Source organism: Sorex fumeus, unplaced genomic scaffold (assembly GCF_029834395.1).
Source record: "Sorex fumeus unplaced genomic scaffold, SorFum_2.1 ptg000037l, whole genome shotgun sequence".
In the NCBI taxonomy this organism is placed as follows: domain Eukaryota; kingdom Metazoa; phylum Chordata; class Mammalia; order Eulipotyphla; family Soricidae; genus Sorex; species Sorex fumeus.
Window position 1 is genome coordinate 41474886 of NW_026606094.1, and position 16606 is coordinate 41491491.

General features: G+C 41.7%; 1 pseudogene; it reads left to right on the top strand.

The window, feature by feature from the left end:
- LOC130027674 (NADH dehydrogenase [ubiquinone] 1 beta subcomplex subunit 5, mitochondrial-like) overlaps positions 1 to 16606 on the top strand; it is a 66245-nt pseudogene that overhangs the window by 18534 nt on the left and 31105 nt on the right.

Consider the following 16606-nt stretch of genomic DNA (forward strand, 5'->3'; position numbering starts at 1 on the left):
AGATGACTGTTTTATGAGTCCACATTTTAAGCTGAGTTTTAAACAGAAAAAATTTTTGTGTCTTTATAATATCAATAATTAGTCAACTGAAATCTAATTCTTTTGGCTAGTTTTGTTGTTACTGTGCAGATGTAACCAGGTAGAACAGCAATGTTTGCTTGACATTTTGCTTGCTGTACTTGGTTGTAGTGTTACATAAATATTGGACTAGCCATCAGTGTTATTCTATTATGTTATCCTATTATGTTATTCTATCATAAGACCTAGAAGTGGTCTCTATCAAAAGATATTGCAAGGATATTTTGCAAGGAAAATTTCCTGTCCAATTCCATCACTTAATATTTTATGAACTGAAGTATGATCTATGACCTAAAGCATAAAATCCTTAAATCACTTGTGTTACTATATAAATGTTATTGGTCATAAAATTCTCCCAACCTCATTTGGAATCCAGCTGTTATAACTTGATGACCTCCTGTGGCAATAAATTCCACAGACTGAGTGAATGCAATCTAGGAAGTACTTCTGTCTACTCTATTACTTTTACTTACTAAGGCTGATGTGAACATGGAAGAGGAAAGTAGGGGAGCAAGTTTTCTCAAAGAGGAAATTAGACTAATTAATTCCCAGTGTCTCCAATGATATATGTAAAAAATCATATAGGGCATTACTTTACTACAGTTTTTTACTGTCACTGTCCTCCCATTGTCCATCGATTTGCTCGAACAGGCCCAATAATATCTCCATTGTTACAACTGTTAATGTGTTTGGCACATCTAATATGTCACAGGTAGCTTGCCAGACTTTGCCAAGCAGGCGAGATACTCTCGGTAGCTTGATGGGCTCTCCGAGAGGGGTGGAGGAATTGAACTCGGGTCGGCCATGTTGGCCACTTGCAAGACAAATGCCCTACCTGCTGTGCTATTGCTCCAGCCCTTACTAATTAAGGAAATTCATTATTTTAAACACAGGTATAAGTTTATATTGTATATTAATTACTTCACTTCAAAAACATACCACTATATACCATGGCACATTTAGTATGCGTTTTTCATTTGGTATATAATTTAGATTTGCAATGGCTTAGGATGCACATATATTTCAACTTGTTCATCTGTTTTGACTTTTATCTTGGAAACATGAGCATCATATTTTTTTTTAAAAAAAGCAGACAGAATCCTTGAAGGATGTAAAGAGAAGTAATACACCATTGTGGAAAAATTCTTTTTGAAGGGGACTGGAGTGATAGTACAGAGTCATGATATGATTACATAGTCATAATAATCTCCCTCCTGAAAATCCTTAATTTAATCAAAAGTCCTTTTTACTTCATAAAGAAGCATACTCATAGATTTCAAGTGTTAGGATATGGGAAAACTTTTTTGTTTGCTCTTTTTTGGAGGCACACCTGGCAGTGCTCACAGATTACTCCTGGCTCTATGCTCAGAGATCACTCTTGGCAGGGCTTGAGAGACCATAGCTAATGCTAAGGAATCAAACCCAGATCAGCCATGTACAAAGCGAAAGTCTTATCCACTGTACTAGCTCACCAGCCTCAAGATGTAGACATCTTTAGACCATAACTTGCCCCATCACAGGTAGCATTATTTGGTCCTTCTCATTTCCTTATATATCTGACTAAACCAAAATATCTATTTATTGCATTCATTCTGCTGCAACATCACATATCAAGCACCCCTGGAAAACTCTTCTGTACAATTATGAGAAAACAGGAGTGAAAGGTAAACGATGTCCATCCAAGCATTAAAATAAAAATACTCTGATCTCATTAGCTGCCTGTGAAGATCTCAAAAGCCCAAGGATCTAAAAGCCACATTTTGAAAACTGGATTCACTAGTACTTTATAGACTACTTAATTCTACACATTACATCATTTGACCAATTAATTTATAGAATAGTTATAATATGAGAAAAGATCTTATTATTATTTCCTCTGATAATGAGATCTTTCCACCTTAAATATAAAGTTAAAGCGTACAGATATTTCATTTCCCACTGAATGTTTATACATATATATATTTAATAATTACAAATCACTGGTGGGATATTCCTACCAAAAAAAGAAAAAGAAAAAAAGAGTAGTCTGACACTGATTTCTCTTTTTTTATCCCGAGGGCAAAAAATTAACAAAATTATTTTTGTTATTGTTTTTAAAATTTTAAAATATAAGTATTCTCCTATTTAGTTTATAGTCAAATATTATACAATTAAATTGGGGCTAAAAAGACAGTACATCAGGTAAGCACTTCTTTTGCTCATGGCCAACCTGGTTCAATCCCTGGCACCCCATATTATCACCTGGGCCCAGCAAAAGAGATCCCTGAGTGCAGATCCAGGAGTAATCCCTGAGCACCACTGCATATGAGCCAAAAACAAAAGTAAATAAATAGTACAAATAAATGTCCTGGTACATCTGTGCTTAGAAATTGAAAGACTGATTAACAAAAGAGGCACTAAAAACAAACTTAAACAACCCCCTTCTCCAAAAATGTTTCTTCCAAGAGTACATTTATTATAAATTTCCAGTATTTAAGATATTTTAAAGTTATATTTCCTTTCTGTTCAGGCAATATGTCTAGCATATGAGGCATAATTAAGAATAAAAAATAATATGTCTAACATATGAGGCATAATTATATTTCCCAAGATGTTCTATCAGAGGTAAGATAAATCTATAAAAATCTAATTGCCTTTTTAAAGAGTAGTATAGTAAAATCACAATGCATAAGTCTTATGCTCAACATTCAAAGAAGTAAACTACTTTATCATATGTCAGATGAATAAAAAAAATCCCTTAAGACTACACATATAACCATTTATTTTCCACTTATAATGTCACATTTCTTTGTATCATCAGATAAAACCGTTTATCACTAAAAGCAGTTTTAAGTCATTTTATGAACAACTTATCTGAAATATAAAGTAAAGTAATTATCTTTTAGGTGCATTTTTTTCAATAAAGTGAACCCTTTTATGGCCTCCTAGAGATAAAAAGAAAACATTCACATTAGAATATTTAACTAATGTATTACTATAAAAGACTATGTAATTCAAAACACTGATCTGATAAATCAAATCCAATTACAAAATTATATAGAAATATGATACTCTAGATAAAACTCATTCATGGCTACCTCATGTGTTTTGAAAAACTACATTTCATGTATTCCAGGAAGCCTACATTCTGAATTGTTAAACTTTTGTTTTAAAATGAAGCTAATTACTTGTTGTTTAACTTAAAACTTGAGTTTTCCTCTGTCACAAAAATTGTGTTCCAGCAAAGAGTATGGCTATGGTAGAAAAGTATAAAGAACGTTCCACTGCAATATAGTCCAACAGTGACAGACCAACACACACGCACAGTGATACATAAGCAAATCTAAAGCATCATTCTGTCCCCAGAATGTGTTCCCACAATATTCGCCATTATCTAAAGGAGCAATTAAAGAAGGGCTAAGGGCCAAGAAATGTCCAGTGACTAAGGCACATCTCCAGCATGCAGCTAACTTGGATTGGATTCCCAGAACCACATGTTTCCCAAACATCTCAAGGGTGTAGACCTGCAGGTCCCTGGATCAGTGGCAACGAAATTATCTTATGCTTTACAGGCCTGAGCACCATCACATGCTCAGGGCCTTGAATGGAACCAGTGAGCTGAGAATCGCTCGTAGAGGTTCTCCAAGGCCTCCTGAGTACTGCTGGGAAAACCCTAAGTATGTTAAGTAAATAAAAAGACCAAGATTGTAAAATATTCTAAAATCTGGAAATGCTATATAAGATTGCTTAATGTAACTGACAACATGATAGAACCAGCATGAAGCTTTTGAAAAATAGATTCCAAATGCCCAAATTAATTTGTTTTTGTCTTTTGTTTGGGGACTATACCGGGAAGTAATCAGGGATTACTCTTGGTGGTGCTCGGGGTACCATATGGAATACTGGGGGGTTGAACATGAGTTAGCCACATGCAAGGCAAGTGCCCTACCTACTGTAATATATCTCCAGCCCTTCAGGTCAACTTTTATGTTATGAAAACCTCCAGGAAAAACATTTGGAAGAACTCTATAAGAAGCTCCTTCTAAAAGCCACTAGGGACTGACTTGCATTTCAGCTCATGTTCTCCCTTGAATCTCTTGATTCTCACTTGCTTTTCTAGCTTATTCTACTCTGCTGATGCTGTGTTCTCTTGTAAACATATTTCTCCTCTTTTTCTCCTCCAACATCTTTCTAAAAAATAAAAACTACATTGTTTCCCTAAAAGGAAAAGAAGGGGAAAAAAGAAAAACAAAGAAGAAAAGAAAAACAAAAGAAAAAGAGATCTCATTGGTCCAAAGAGATAGTATAGCAGGTAAGGTGCTTGTCTTGCACACAGCAGAACAACGTTCGATCCCCAGCACCCCTTATGGTCATCTGAACCTACCAAGAGCAAGGTTAAGTCCTGAACATAGCTAAGAATAATGCAAAAAGGGGCTGGAGCAATAGCACAGCAGGTAGGGCGTTTGCCTTGCACACGGCTAACCCAGGTTCGATTCCCAGCATCCCATATGGTCCCCCAAGCACCACCAGGAGTAATTCCTGAGTGCATGAACCAGGAGTAACTCCTGTGCATCTCCGGGTGTGACCCAAAAAGAAAAAAAATGCAAAAAAAAATTTTTTAATTTAAACTAAACTAAATACTGTTGTTTAAAGTCAGCAGGGACCAAAAAACCTCTCAACCTAACTCTTGATTCTATGAGTCAGCTGTGCAGTTTTTTCAGCCTGCCAATTTTCTATTTAGGATTCTTCTTTCCTGACTAGATAAATGGCAACTGGACCCTATGTGTCTATGTCTGTCCCACTTGTTTGGGGAAGGCAGACTGTCAACCAGAAAGCAGCAGATTTCAAGGAGGGAGGAAAAAGCCTTTACATGTTGATGCAAGGTGTTCACAAATCAGTTTATGCAAAGGGAAAACAGAACCTATAGTCATTTTTATACTCTATCACAACACTAAATTTGATCTATGTTCAGCATTCTCCCATCTCAAAGGACAGCAACTCCATCCTTTGATGTACCCAAGCCAGCCCTTATACATGTCTTCATTTACTCTCATGTGAAAAATTCAAATTTTTAGCAAATCCTGTTGGTTTTATCTTTAAAATATGTCCAGAATCTACCACTTCTCATTACTTTCACTGCAATCATCCTAGGAAAAGTCAGCATCATCTCTCACCTGGATACCACAATAATTTCCCAACAAGTCCCTCTATTTCTCTTATTCTTCCGACCATATGTTACTCTCAAAACAATAGGCACAGTGATTCCTTTAAAATATAAGTCAGGGGCTGGGAAGAGAGTTCAGCAGGATGAAGCACTTGCTTTCCACACAAAAAGCCTGGTTCAGTGCCAGCAATGCATAGTCCCCCAAACACTGATGGGAGTAGCCCCTGAGCACTGAGCTGAAAGCAGTCCCTGAGTACCATCAGCACAGATCAAAAACCCACAATAAAAATAAAATAGAAGTCAGATCACATCACTTTTCTTATTAAGAACCTAAACGTCCCCACCCCACCCAACCCCATTTCACTCAGAATTCCCTTCATGAGTTCTTAAGAACTCGAAATGTATCTTCACATAATCTGGCAACCCTTACATCTGTGACACTATCATCTCCTATCTTTGTCTGTTTGGGTTACTATGATAAAAATACCATAAATTTTGTAACTATCAAATAACTAATTTTTTCTCACAGTTCTAAGAACTGGGAAGTCCAGTATCAAAATGCCAGTAGATGAAAGTGTCTAGAAAGGACTTGGTCTTTGGTTGATACAAAGGCCATCTTGCCGCAGGATGGTGGAAGAATCATCCTGTGTCTCTTTTTCAGGGATTCAAATCACATTTGTGAGAGCTCTACCTTCATGACCACCTACAAAAGGCCCCAGCAAGTAAAACCATCCCAGTGGGTGTTTAGTTTTAACACATTCACTTTGGAGCAACACAATCATTTAACCCCCGACGCACCAACATGCAAGACCTTCTCACATATAAAATTCTTTCTATCCCGGAGGAAAAAAAAAAAAGAAAAAACAGGTTCCAAAAAGAGCCGAGATCACCCGCAAGTTCCAGATGGAGTAGGTGCCGCATCCCGCATCCCCCAGATGGAACCCCGGTGACCAGAAGCCTCTACAAACACAGCTCAAGTATGCGGGAACGAGGACTTTTTCTCATCTCTCTATATACAAAGTGATCAATGAGAAGTAAACCACCCAATCTTTCTCCCTGAAAGTCAGAGTTAAGTTTGGAGCACGGCCACAGACCCAGAAATACAAGGACTTAATGCAGAACCCAGCAGCTTAGAGCAGAAAACTGAACGGACGATGAGTTAACCCAGGCCATCATTTCTGCCCAGAGGGGAAAGGGTGTTGCCCCATTCGCCCTCTCTTCTCTGGAAAGAAGGATGGCGGCCGCATGGGAGCCTTGTGGACAGCAGGTATGAGCCGGGGGTGTGGGGGGCGACTAAAACCTCAAGAGAAGGGGGGCGTTCCAGTCCGTCCTTCACGCCCTACCGAGGTCACCAGTTGCCCCCCACGAGCGGCTCCCCAGCACGGCCAAAGTCCCAGAAGCACAAGGACTTAATGCAGAACCCGGCAGCTTGGAGCAGAAAAGTGAAAGGACTATGCGTTAATCCAGGCCATCAAGTCTGCCGGAGAGGAAAAGGGTGTTGCCCCATTCGCCCTCTCTTCTCTGGAAAGAAGGATGGCGGCCGCATGGGAGCCTTGTGGACAGCAGGTATGAGCCGGGGGTGTGGGGGCGACTAAAACCTCATGGGAAGGGGGGCGTTCCGGTCCGTCCTTCACGCCCTACCGAGGTCACCAGTTGCCCCCCACGAGCGGCTCTCCAGCACGGCCACAGCCCCAGAAGCACAAGGGCTTAATGCAGAACCCAGCAGCTTGGAGCAGAAAAGTGAAAGGACTATGCGTTAATCCAGGCAATCATTTCTGCCCAGAGGGGAAAGGGTGTTGCTCCCTTCCGCCCTCCTCCCTCTGGAAAGAAAGATGGCGGCCACATGGGAGCCTTGTGGACAGCAGGTATGAGCCGGGGGTGTGGGGGCGACTAAAACCTCATGGGAAGGGGGGCGTTCCAGTCCGTCCTTCACGCCCTACCGAGGTCAACAGTTGCCCCCCACGAGCGGCTCCCCAGCACGGCCAAAGTCCCAGAAGCACAAGGACTTAATGCAGAACCCAGCAGCTTGGAGCAGAAAAGTGAAAGGACTATGCGTTAATCCAGGCCATCAAGTCTGCCGGAGGGGAAAGGGTGTTGCCCCATTCGCCCTCTCCTCTCTGGAAAGAAAGATGGCGGCCACATGGGAGCCCTGTGGACAGCAGGTATGAGCCGGGAGTGTGGGGGCGACTAAAACCTCATGGGAAGGGGGGCGTTCCGGTCCGTCCTTCACGCCCTACCGAGGTCACCAGTTGCCCCCCACGAGCGGCTCTCCAGCACGGCCACAGCCCCAGAAGCACAAGGGCTTAATGCAGAACCCAGCAGCTTGGAGCAGAAAAGTGAAAGAACTATGCGTTAATCCAGGCAATCATTTCTGCCCAGAGGGGAAAGGGTGTTGCTCCCTTCCGCCCTCCTTCCTCTGGAAAGAAAGATGGCGGCCACATGGGAGCCTTGTGGACAGCAGGTATGATTCGGGGGTGTGGGGGCGACTAAAACCTCATGGGAAGGGGGGCGTTCCGGTCCGTCCTTCACGCCCTACCGAGGTCACCAGTTGCCCCCCACGAGCGGCTCTCCAGCACAGCCACGGCCCCAGAAGCACAAGGACTTAATGCAGAACCCAGCAGCTTGGAGCAGAAAAGTGAATGGACTACGCATTGATCCAGGCCATCAAGTCTGCCGGAGGGGAAAGGGTGTTGCCCCAGTCGCCTTCTCCTCTCTGGAAAGAAAGATGGCGGCCACATGGGAGCCTTGTGGACAGCAGGTATGAGCCGGGGGTGTGGGGGCGACTAAAACCTCATGGGTCGGGGGGTGTTCTGGTCCGTCCTTCACGCCCTACCGAGGTCACCAGTCGCCCCCCCGCGAGCGGCTCTCCAGCACGGCCATGGCCCCAGAAGCACAAGGACTTAATGCAGAACCCAGCAGCTTGGAGCAGAAAAGTGAACGGACTATGCGTTGATCCAGCCCATCAAGTCTGCCGGAGGGGAAAGAGTGTTGCCCCAGTCGCCTTCTCCTCTCTGGAAAGAAAGATGGCGGCCACATGGGAGCCTTGTGGACAGCAGGTATGAGCCGGGAGTGTGGGGGCGACTAAAACCTCATGGGAAGGGGGGCGTTTCGCTCCGCCCTTCACGCCCTACCAAGGCCACCGGTTGCCCCCCGCGAGCGACTCTCCAGCACGGCCACGACTCCAGAACACAGAAACCAATTTCTTAACTATCTGACTTTCAGTAGAAATACTTCCAGGGTCAATAGGTAAAATAGCAGAAATCCAAAACCAACATTTAATTCTTGAACCCAGCTGTAGAAAGCAAATCACTTCACAATGCTTTTTCAGCATGTCTGATTTGGGCGGGGGGGGGGTAAACTCTAAATAATAGTGGTGAATCTTTTATTGAAACAATGAATCCAATCAAAGCAGATAGAGTGTTAACTAGAATTCATCTGCCTCACAGGGACGGGGAGGGGTGGGGGGTGGGGTTTTATTGGGGTTCTTCATGGTAAAAAATAAGTATTGGTAAAGGGAAATGTGTTTGATATTTGCATGACTGAGACATAAACCTGAAAGCTTTGTAACCTTTCCCACAGTGATTCAATAAATAAATAAATAAATAAAATTTTAAAAAAAGGTTGGTTAGAATAAAAAAAAATTCTTTCTAACAGCTTTCAAAAGTGTTCATTCATTCTAGATACGGGCGAAACGTCTGGATTTCAACCTGCAGCAAATTCTTCCCAACTTGTGAAGCTGTAAAACCAAAACAAGTTGCACACAGTGTGTGTCCCCAGTAGCAAGGCAGCCCCAATCCTCAGGGGAGGACTCAAAAGGAAGAAAAGAGTAGCAGGTTCAGAACAAGTTCAAATCCAACAGGCTAATTCCTCAAGACCTTACAGATAAAGAATAATCATCTTTGGTTCCGTGATAAGCCTGTCAGGATCATTGGAACAATCATGGTCCTGCCTTTTGACCAACAGACTAGGGCAGCGGTTCTAATTCCACAGCTTTGTGTCGCCCTGCACCCACTCTCTGCTAGAAGACGGTTCTTTGAAATGTAGGTGTAACTAACTAAGTTCTCAACTCTCCTGGGCACAGTCCATTCCATTCTGGGCCTCACAAGCGACACCTGGAATAGCCAAGGTATTGCAACAGAGAAATGTCAAGAGTGGAGGCTGAGCTAGATTCCTGTGGTCCTGATGCAGCAGGGCCCTGAAGGTACCAGAAGCCCCTCCTCCCTCCCAGACCTGTGCAAGCTCTGTAAAAACCAACGCTCCCTGGACTGTGATGCAAGGGGTAATTCTGATGACCTCAGAACTGCCTTCAGAGTCATTCTTCCATTATTTGAACAATAGCTCCTAATTCTTGTCAAGAAGAATGACCTAAACTAAACTAAATCAAAAGACCCTTCTATCATACCCATAGCATTATCTGACAAATTATTTTTTGTAATATGAATAGGGTTAGAATTTTTTTAACTCTCTAAATTCTGTTTTCCTTTTCCTTTATTTTTTAGTTCTAATTTTATAAATGTTCTCCCCTCTCTTCTCTTTGTTGGAGTGATGAACAGGGGTTACACACATTTTTGTTGTGCTTGCCAAGGATCACAGTGCTCCAACACTCTGGGCTGCTTGGTGGTGGTGCATCAGAAATTTCAACTTTGTTTTGGTGCTCAGCCATGTAACAGCATCCAACTCAAGGCCTTATGCCTTCAAGGCAGCCCTTTAGTCAACATCCCAGGCCCCAGTTCTACCTTCCTTTAGATTAGCAATTCTGTCATTAAATCATTTTTCTCTTCTTACATTTTACTATGCTCTTTCACTCTAACAATACTGAAACTATTAGAAATATCAAAGTTCTTGATCATTGTATAACTGAAACCCAAGCACGAAAGTTTGTAAGTCTACAACTGTACCACATGGTGTTTCACTAATAATAAAAAAAAAAAAATCTTAAACTATATGCACCAACATGTTGTTATTCCCTGTTTTCCCATGGTGGGTTTAGAGTAATTTTTATCTTTTTTTTGTTAAAATTTCCCCCCCATTTTTTGAGGATTACATATTATGCATGTGATTAAAAATAAATGCAAACCTAAAAAAAAAAAGAAATATCCAAGTTCAAGTGTTCTTAGGCTTGACAAAATACAAGACCATAAACACAATTCAGCCATATTCTCTGCCTCCTTATATTAAGGATGACCTTTACTTCATTTTTCAATTCCTTATTTCCATCTGAGATTTTATCAGAATGATCTTTGCCATCAATATTTCTGCCACATTCTGTTCAGGATTCTCTAAAATAATTGTGGCTTTAGCTATAGCTTTACTCTCTTCTCTTTGAGCTATCACCAAAACCACCTTTTCCAGTTTATGTAGGCTTTTTAAGTTTTGTTTATTGCTTTTGAACCACAGCTGATTACACTCCTATCATTCCTGGAATGATGGGGGGACCAAAAGTGGTGCTGATGTTTGAACCCAGGTTGGCTACATGCTGTACTAATTCTCTGGTTTTTCCGGGCTATTTAGATAGCACTCAACATCTTTTCAACTCTCTACCTATTACCCAGTTGCAAAGCCACACCCACAATTTCTGAATATTTGTTACAATACACCACCTCCCTCCCAATACTAACTTCCTATGCTAGTGTGTTTGGGTCTGCCACAGCAAACAACCATAGGCTAGGTAACTATGGAAACTTCTCATTTCTAAAGGTGGGAATTCTAAGATCAAGATGCTAGTAGACGAGGGGTTGGAGTGATAGCACAGTGGGTAGGGCGTTTGCCTTGCATCCCATATGGTCCCCTGAGCACCGCCAGGGGTAATTCCTAAGTGCAGAGTCAGAAGTAACCCCTGAGCATCGCCTGGTGTGACCCAAAAAGAAAAAAAAAAAAGATGCTAGCAAAGTGTCAAGAGAAAAAAAAAACTTCCTAGTTTTTAAAAAAAAACTTTTTAGTTTTTTTCCTCCTTGTGTCCTCACATGGTAGAATGGATAATGAGTCTATGGGATCTCTTTAAAATTTCATGTTAATGTACGTAACATGTCTCTCAAAGAGGAATTGAAAGAGCTATGCTTGGAGTATCACGCTTCACTCAAATGAGAGAAGGAATCCGGAGTTCCGACCCCTTCGACGATCGAAAATCAGGGACACTGCCTCGTTTGCCAAGGCATCAAAAATCAGACGGGCTGGACACATAATGGAATTTGGAGACGACAACTGGCCTAGAGCTGTTACCGACTGGATTCCACGGGACGTCAAAAGAACGCCTGATCACCCACCTATGAGATGGTCAGACTTCTTTGTCAAAACCCTGAACGAATGGTTTGAGGCTCTTCGTGTTCCTGGAACAAGCAGATGCCATTGGGCTACACTAGCACGGACAGGGACAAATGGAGACGTTACTGATGCCCACTTGAGCAAATTGATGAGTAATGGGATGACAAGTGACAAGTGACAAATATGTAACATGTCTTAGGTTTTCCAATAGTTCTCTACCAGCAGAGGCCTAATATGCCATGAAATTGGCTCTCCACATGTCCTCTTTCCCCACCCCACTGCTCAGTGTGGCCAAGAAGGAAGTGGGGTGGGGAGCAGTGTTCAGGGATTACTCCTGGTTCTAGTTAAGGGACCATTCCTGGTGGTGCTCGGGGGATTATTTGTGGTTTTGGGAATTGAACTGGGTGGAAGGCAAATGTCTTAACTTCTGTACACTCTCTCTATACTATACCTCTATGCCTCCTCTTACCTGAACCTTTGTACTAGTTGATCTTATTTTTTTTTAACCCACCGTCAACCTACTGCCTCTTCATTTGGTAGCTAAAGTGATGGAAAACAAAAATTTAAAAAAAAAATGACACAAGTGTTGCATTTACAATACATCCTCTCCCTCTCACTCACTTCATCCCACCCACTCTTTTAACAAATTTCTACCCCCAAAACACTCTTCTCCCTACAATTTTTCACTAACTGCCTCACCTCCTTCAAATATTGGTTCAAATCGTAGACCTTACCTGGACCACAAAATTTGCTATTCTATCTTTTTATCCCCTACCCAGGACCCCAACTTCACTTACCCTGCTCTCTCCATTTTTCTTTTTCTCATAGTACTTACAGTCTTCTAAACCTAAATTAATTTTCAAGTTTCATTGGATATCGCTGGAGCGATAGCACAGCGGTAGGGCATTTGCCTTGCACGCAGCCAACATGGCCAACCCAAGTTCAATTCCTCCACCCCTCTCGGAGAGCCCGGCAAGCTACCTAGAGTATCTCGTCTGCACGGCAGAGCCTGGCAAGCTACCCGTGATGTATTCGATATGCCAAACACAGTAACAACAAAGTCTCCAATGGAGATGTTACTCGAGCAAATCGATGAACAATAGGAGGACAGTGACATTGGGTAATATCTGTGTTATCTTGACAATAAAATGTAGGTTCCAGTTGACTTCTGACTAAAGTTATACAGCTAGGCTATGAGCTAACCATGTGTCTGAGAGTCTGTATTTCTATAATTTTAAAAAGCTTTTTATGTTTCTATAATTAAGGATGCAAATGCCAAAAACAGTAACAATGATGGTCCTCATTCCTCTGACCCTGAAAGAGCCCCCAATATGCCATAGGGCTATACTAGCACATGATAGGGATGAATGGAGACATTTCTGGTGCCCGCTTGAGCAAATCGATAAACAGTGGAATTATAATGATAGATAATTAAGAAAATATTTTCTCTCTTGTGATCTGAATACAAAATTTTTCTATCTCCAATAGCATTAATAATTCAGATTACAGAGTCTCTTGATGAAAGAACTCCATTCTAATTAATTTATAGAGATGGTAATCAACATGACAACCCTCACCTCTAATATCTCACAAGTAACAAAATAGTAAGGAAGGGTCAAAGTGATAGTAGGTAATATGCAAGAAAGAAAAAATGAAAGAAAGAAATAGGAAGGAAGGAAGGAAGGAAGGAAGGAAGGAAGGAAGGAAGGAAGATAGGAAGGAAGATAGGAAGGAAGATAGGAAGGAAGATAGGAAGGAAGATAGGAAGGAAGGAAGATGAGCTTCCAATTGTTTAAATCTTCTAGAAGCTTAAGAGGAAATTCCTATTACGGAACTTAATTTTTTTTTCTATACTGACTCAAAAGTATCTCAAGAGTATCCAGAGTAGTAGTATAGTGAGTAAGGCATTTTCCTTGCATGTGACCAACCTAGGTTCGATCCCTGGCATCCCACATAGTCCCTTGAGCACTGCCAGAGTTATTCCTGAGTGCAGAGTCAGGAGTAACACTTGAGCATTCCTGGGTATCAACCAAAAATCAGAAAGAAAGAAAGAAAGAAAGAAAGAAAGAAAGAAAGAAAGAAAGAAGGAAGGAGGGGGGAGGGAGGGAGGGAGGGAGGGAGGGAGGAAGGAAAGAAGGAAAGAAAGGACTCAAGCACTGATGAGGAGATTCCAATGAAAATAGACAATAATAGAAAAATGAACAAATAAATAAAATACCAATGTTGGCAGGGGTATGGAATACATGGAGACCTAATGAATTGTTGGTGGAAATGTAAATTGGCTCAGTATTGTCACCACCCAAAATATTAAAAATATGTTTAAAAGATGATCCAAAAATTTTATTCCTACCAGGTATCTCACAAAGAATGCAAAATATGGGTCCGGAGAGATAGTATAGGGGTTAAGGCACTCGTCTTAACAAGCAATAACAAAAAACTTATTTAGAAAGAAACAGGATGGGGGTATAGTGCCGCCAGAGGTCAATCTGTACCTGTGAGGCGAGTGCATCAGAAGCCTGAAGGCACTTTCAGACTTCCAGATACCCCAAAATTGCTGCTGTGCCTTTGGCCAGACCCCAAAAACTTAGGACAAACTTTACCAAGAAAGTAAATGGCCAAAAGTTAGGTATGTGGGAGACACACCCACAAACCACCTCCGGCTCAGCTATATAATTGGAGGCATGGCCTCTCTGGTTCCTGGTTGAACTGCTTAATGGCCATGATCCCAGAGACTCAGAAACAAATCTCAAAACCCAATGGCTTCTGACAGAAATGCATCCGGTCCCTGCAGCAGGTTACCCGCACTGGGCCAACCCAGGTGGGAATAGGTTTCGTGCCTTGGCCTGTTCCCCATGGTGGCCTGGTGGCCGCCAACCGCCAGAGGCCATTGGACAGTCAGGTTTGGGCCTGCAGTAATGAGACACTAAGGGCCTCACGGGATGGGGGTAGAGCTGGCCCTTTCCTCCCCACCCCAATGAGACCCCGAGTCGTCGCCCACGAATGGCCTCTCTGGCTCCTGATCAAGCCGCTTAACAACCATGATCCAAGAGTCTCAGAAACAAATCTTGAAACCCAGTGGCTTTTGGCAAAAATGTGTTTGGTCCCTGCAGTACGTTACTGGCGCTGGGCCACCCCAAGTGGGAATAGGTATCGTGGCTTGGCCTGTTCCCCCTGGCGGCCTAGTGGCTGCCATCCTCCAGAGGCCACTGGACAATCAGATGTGACCAAAAGAAAAGAAAAAAAAAAGAAAGAAAAATAAAATAAAGAAAATTTTTAAAAAGGTTTAGTTACATGGGTTTAATATTATTCTTCTGATCTAAATTATGTCTTGGGATAAGACAAATAATACAGCATGTACAATACTTACCTCATATGTAGTCAACCCAAGTTCACACACAGTACCACAGGTACTGAGCACCATCAGAAGTTATCCCTGAGCATAGAGCCAGGAGTAAGACTGAGAACAGCCAGGTGTGCCCAAAACACCAAAATTAAACTTGATTTAATTTAAATAAACTATAACTTTTCTCTGGGCTAGAGTGATAGCACAGCAATAGGGCATTTGCCTTATTGCTTCGATTCCTCCACCCCTCTCAGAGAGCCCAGCAAGCTATCAAGAGTATCTCGCCCGCACGGCAAAGCCTGGCAAGCTACCCGTGACATATTCAATATACCAAACTCAGTAACAAGTCTCACAATGGAGACGTTACTGGGCCTGCTAGAGCAAATCAATGAAGAACGGGAGGACAGTGCTACAGTGCTATCTCTTTTCTTTAATTGATGAGAACTAAGTTTCAACTATTTTAAAATAGCAAATAAATGTGACTTGTAGCACATGATTTAATTTTATTAAAATACATTTCTCACTTTTCCCTCATGTCCTTTAACATTCATTATAAATAAAGTAAAATACAGTAAAATTTTGAGGGTGTTTTTGCGGGGGCAACACCCAGCATTGCTCAGGGCTTATTTCTGGCCAGAGCCAGAAATCAGGGATCATTCCTGGAAAGGCTCAGGACTTGATATGGGATGCTGAGGATCTAACCCAAGTTGGTCACATGCAAGGCAAGCACCCTGCCCACTGTACTATCTCTCTCTCCCCAGAGTATAATTTTCTAAGAAATAAAATCATGACACTGATATGAAAGAAAAGAATTATACCAAATATTTTGATTGTCTTTAATTAGTGGGGGAATCAGTGGGATATCAACACTGATTCAAGAGAAAATTTGATTTACAGAAATTTACTCTGTCAGACAAGTTTTGACTCTCTAAAGGCAGGAATAATTTGAATAGCTACAGTCTAAGAACAATTGTACTAATATTGCATCTTCTACAAGTTAAATTACCCCTAAAGAGCTTATTAAATAGTTTAATCAGTGAAATGCTATCAGGTTCATATTCCCACAGAATCAGATGTCTCTGGAGAACTTAGTCAAATGGCAACATTCCCCTAGAAGGACCCCCATAGTTTCTTTTTCTACTTTTCCAAGTCTTTGGCAATGTTTCTGATAACATTACCCAATCGCACTGGTGACCAAATCAATTTGTTCACCATTTGATATTTAATAAATATATTCTATGTACTTAAAGTCTAATATTGGACCAAATCCTATTTTGGTGCAATACTTTATCTTTTCAATTACCCTGCATTATTACCATCCTCACTTTCTTTTAAATGAGAGAATATAATCAAAAGTGGTTGTCCAAGAAGTCATGAAATTTACATACAAGTGGTACTACATGGAAAGTATCATGTTCAGAAAAATGAGTCAGAAAGAGAGGGATAGACATAGAAAGATTGCATTCATCTGGGGAACATAAAGTAACAAAATAGGAGACTAACACCCAAGAATGGCCGAGATTAGTACCAGGATTTTTACTCCATGGCTTGGAGGTCAGCCACACATGCTACGGGAAAAGGGAGCTCAGATAGAGAAGGGAGCACCAAGTAAAGAGTGTTGGGAGGATCCTCCCAGGATGGGAGAAGCATGCTGAAAGTAGACTATAGACCAAACATGATTGCCACTCTTGCCTCTTTTGCAAACCACAACACCCAATAGGAGAGAGAGAACAAAAGGGAATGCCCTGCCACAGAGGCAGGGTGGAATGGGGGGATGGGGG